This window comes from Poecilia formosa, unplaced genomic scaffold, assembly GCF_000485575.1.
Source record: "Poecilia formosa unplaced genomic scaffold, Poecilia_formosa-5.1.2 Scaffold879, whole genome shotgun sequence".
Taxonomy (NCBI): domain Eukaryota; kingdom Metazoa; phylum Chordata; class Actinopteri; order Cyprinodontiformes; family Poeciliidae; genus Poecilia; species Poecilia formosa.
The window spans coordinates 11,794-16,818 of record NW_006800818.1 but is presented as its reverse complement, the minus strand read 5'-3'; positions in this window follow the sequence as shown (position 1 = coordinate 16,818).

Below are 5,025 nucleotides of genomic sequence, written 5' to 3'. Positions count from 1 at the left end.
TGAGCGAAGGGGTGGGGGGTGGATTCTTAGAGACCCCCTGTTATACTCAGCCCCGGGTCCAGACGAACAACGGGGGGGAATCAACTTTTTTGGGGGCAAAATGAATCGGAGCTGAACATAAACAACAACACCAGTAGCCTACAAGCTACTTGTTGACAAGCTTAAGGTGCTGTATTGATATTAGCTAGCTAGTCATCTTTTAGCTAACATTACCGGCTGCATCCAACAGCTTTGCTCAACTCAGTCGGTTAGTTTGGGGGGAAAAACTGTGAAAAGTTCTTTGCGTTTTGCTGGTTTGCTGCCATGACTAACACACCTGCGTAGCTTTGTACAGCAGCAGCAGGTCTCCTTCACAGGTGTATACCCAGCGCGAGCGTCGTAGCGCTCATGTTGCGTTTAAAGACGGCTCGGAAAAACAGGTTATGACATGTTAACAACGGATTCAACAGTTTTAACAACTGATAAAAGTGACAGAGGACACAGATATGGGAAGTGTAGCCTCTACTGTATCAAATTGACAGAGGAATAACAGAGAGTTGGCCATTCTAAGGTAAAAACCCAGCGCATACAGCATTCATGTTTTGTTTTGTTTTTTCATCCAGACGGCTTCCCGTGCCCCCCCTGCAATGGCACAGCGCCCCCCCTAGGGGGCGCGCCCCACAGTTTGGGAACCTCTGAGGTAAGGTAAGGTAATTTTATTTATATAGCACATTTTCAGCAACAAGGCAATTCAAAGTGCTTTACATGAGTTAAAAGGAAATACAAACAAAATAACAAACCAAAGGAAAAAAGGAAAGGACACATTAGGCAGATGGCAACATTCAGACGAAACAAAGGGGCAAAACAAAGACATGAGTGAAGGCGGTGATGTCAAAGGGCCATGAAGCCAGGTGACTGTGGTCCCTGGCATAGTCCGACAGAGGTGTTTGTTATCGAGGAATGATGTCCTTTGGAGTGCTCAGCTCCACAGCTCTATGGAAACAGGAGGGGGTGAGGAGGGAAGAAGCATTGTGTTTACATATCTTCAAGGAGATTAGAGATATGCAGCCCTTCCAAGGCCACACACGGACAGCCAATTCATAAACATAATGTCTTATAGGTCGGGAAGATTATGAATTTCAATCTTCCCTAAAGTCTCTCCGATATATCTCAGTTCCCAATCATCCAAATTAGTTTGGTAGTTCCACTGAGTCAAATTCCATCCCGTTAGTGAGTCTTAGAGTCATCGTCTCTGTCCACACCAACAGTCTGAGTGTTTGCTAGTTCAGCCAAGTCCGTCACAAATTTGTCGATAATCCAGGAATCCACAAGCTCCAAACAGCAGAAATCCTGTTATCATGAAGAAATCCAGGGTGAATCCTGCCGGGTGTGTCCCCGAAGGACAAGAAGGCTCTCCTGTGCCCAGACTTCTCGTCGAAAATTTGATCAATTGCATTGAGAGATCGGTTGACCAGATCCATAATTTGTAGATTTGGATGATGTGCAAAGAAAGGCTCCAAAAATCTAGAAAAAGACAGGACAAAAACTGAGCAAGCAGGGCAGACAAGGGCAAGGAGGGAGCAGAGGAAAAAAGCATCCGCCTTCATCGAGAACAAGAGAGAAAGTGTCTGGGACAGACAGGGTTAAGACAGTCAAGTGCATCATCTGAAGACTGAGAATGGAAAATTGTTGGCAGCGGTAAGACAGAGCAGAAGGTCAGATGTAGCATCTATGAGGAAAAGAACTGAAAGAACTTAAATTTAATAGTGGACATGACAGCAGAAAATAAATAACTGGATTTCACAGATCTGACCTGTTCCTAGTCTGAGTTGGACTCTATCACGGTCTGTAGTGGTGAAGAAAGACCAGGGCCAACAAGCAAAGCTCTTGATTTACCTGTCTGTTTATGTTCTGACCTTTCTGATGGTCACAACCAGATGGATGAACAACCCAGTCTTGGATAAGCAGAAGATGATGGACATACAGACTTAATACTAGTCTAAAAGACAGATCTCACCTACAGAGAATCACTGTAGAATCTCCAGAGTTATGGTGGGTAAAATAACTCCAGATGGTTCTTGTAGGTCTTCTTCTTTCTCACTGAATCATCCGGCAGCTTTTCTAAAAGGTCCCTGTAGGTGAGAATTTAATCTGAGGGAGCATGTCTGTGTAAATACGTTTAAAAGGATTGCATGTGGGGGAGGGGTAAGTAGAAAAAAAAATAGAGTGTTATCCACAGACACACACAACCATAAATCATATCATAGTAGCACTATTGAGAAGGAAAAAGGTCTGGAAAAACACAAATAGAAAATGCCTTCCAATGACACCTACACTCCTACAAAAACAAACATCTGTGAAAAAAGGTCAGCTCTCTCTCTAATGGTTCTGCGATTGAATGTAAATCAGCTGCATGCCGATCTGGAAGCTGCAAAAAGGTGATAAATAAAACAACAGCTGAGAAAAAACAGGTGTAATACAGTTATTTACATTTTGTCTGCTCAATACCTAGAATAGATCTTTTTAATTAAAAAACAATCAGGGGAACATGTGTAATTGTATTCTCTGTATATGTCATGGATTGTGTCACAAACATTACTGAGGAGTCAACCTGCTGCATGAAAGTGAATTTAATTACAGAACTGAACAAACACACAAGGAGAGAAGGACTTACCAGGACATGTGACTGTAGAAACCAGAGGTAATCAATGGAAACCAGTGAGCTTATAGAGAGTGGAGAGAGAGGAAATGGGAACCAGGTGAGTCTAATAAGGGCAGTACTGAAGAGCTTGTGGAAAACAAACTGGAAGACTGGAGAAAGACTAATAATCACAGATAATACATGTGGAACTAAAAAGCCAAACACTAACGTATGGAAAACTAAATGTAAAAGGAAGAATGCTATAACTCAAAACCTAATGACAATAATGAACAAAATAAGTTGAATATGGTAAGCCCTTTCTGACATAAATCAACCTAGAAATGATCAGAATGATTACAATGTGAAACCCAAACAGCCATAGTTCACAACAGCTTAAAATGACAATCTTTTCCAATTTGAAGTTGGTTACTATGACTAATATACTTTCTATTGCTAAATGCCCAAATGAGAGTTTTTTTTTTATCATCTTCAAATTCAAGTTTTCTTACAGTAAGATGTTTAAAACAACTTGTTAAAGTGAAGAAGATGATGTCATGGCATTTTTTCAGCTCCATTGTAGCTACATTTAAGGATTTCATCACTGTCAAGTTAAAACAGCAAATGGTACACTTTTGAATGTGTTCACCATCTCCACCCAACTGGTACACAACTCGCAAAGAATCAAGCGTACCCATCCCTTTCACTTCTCAAGCTCAGCAGTCAAATCTATAAGGCAGCGAGTCGCCAACACGGTGCCCGCGGCCCCCGGTCACCCGAGGGGACTTTGTCAGTCGCCCACGAGCAAGTTTTAAAAATAGCCATTGTTATTAGGGAGCACTGCCAAAAAAAATATTCAATTAAATGTTTTGTACCAACTTAAAAAAAATAAAAGAATAATATGGATTTTTTATTATCTAACCCTCTTTACTATTAGCAAAATTGTGCAGAAAAAAAACTCTTNTCAGTTAAATTAATTCAATCCAACTCTATAACAGTCACAAAATATCACCAAAATCACTCTGTCCCTCTAAAATCTTTCAGAAAATCGCAAAAGTGTATTGAATTGTATTGTCTGATGAATATCGCAATATGTATCGTATCGTGGACAGAATATCGTGTATCATATCGTATCGTAAGATTACTGTATCACTACAGCCCTAAGCTGAACATAGACAACACCAGTAGCCTACAAGCTACTTGTTAACAAGCTTAAGGTGCTGTATTGATATTAGCTAGTCATCTTTTAGCTAACATTACCTGCATCCAACAGCTTTGCTCAACTCTGTCGGTTAGTTTGGGGGGAAAAACTGTGAAAAGTTCTTTGCGTTTTGCTGGTTTGCTGCCATGATTCTAACACACCTGCGTAGCTTTGTACAGCAGAAGCAGGTCTCCTTCACAGGTGTAAACCCAGTGCGAGCGTCGTAGCGCTCATGTTGCGTTTAAAGGCGGCTCGGAAAAACAGGTTACGTCATGTTAACAACGGATTAAACAGTTTTAACAACTGATAAAAGTGACAGAGGACACAGATATGGGAAGTGTGGAAGCCTCTACTGTATCAAATTGACAGAGGAATAACAGAGAGTTGGCCATTCTAAGGTAAAAACCCAGCGCATACAGTGTTCATGTTTTTGTTTTTTTTCATCCAGACGGCTTCATCACTGTCAAGTTAAAACAGCAAATGGTACACTTTTGAATGTGTTCACCATCTCCACTCAACTGGTACACAACTCGCAAAGAATCAAGCGTACCCATCCCTTTCACTTCTCAAGCTCAGCAGTCAAATCTATAAGGCAGCGGGTCACCAACACGGTGCCCGCGGCCCCCGGTCGCCCGAGGGGACCTCGTCAGTCGCCCGCCAACAAGTTCTAAAAATAGCTAGCCATTGTTATTAGGGAGCACTGCCGAAAAAATATTCAATTAAATGTTTTGTACCCACTTTAAAAAAATAAAAGAATAATATGGATTTTTTTATTATCTAACCCTCTTTAGTATTAGCAAAATTGTGCAGAAAAAAACCCTCTATTTTTCAAAGCGTCTTGTAGTAGCGAGTCTATGGCGGTGGGTACGTCAAAGCTAAATGTCACTGGTCAGTTTATGTTTATTTGGCGGCTTGGCGCTTTTTCTGTAAGCTAAAAATGAATGAGCGGAGTTTGATCCCACTCTGGTTCTAACAGCGGTCATTTGGATCCCGGCTGAGCTTTATACCGTGTGCGATTCTGGTGGGTCACATCTGCCACCCTGAGCATCTCAGACTGCGGGTTAAACAATTTAATCTAGTCCCCAAAAGAGTAAAAATTAAGCAAACAATGTTGCATCACTTTCTCCTCCTCTGGATGTCTGACGCCACCTCAACCCGGGAATCAACATCCCCGTATTTCCGTGGATCAGACGGGTAGGCTTTGCTT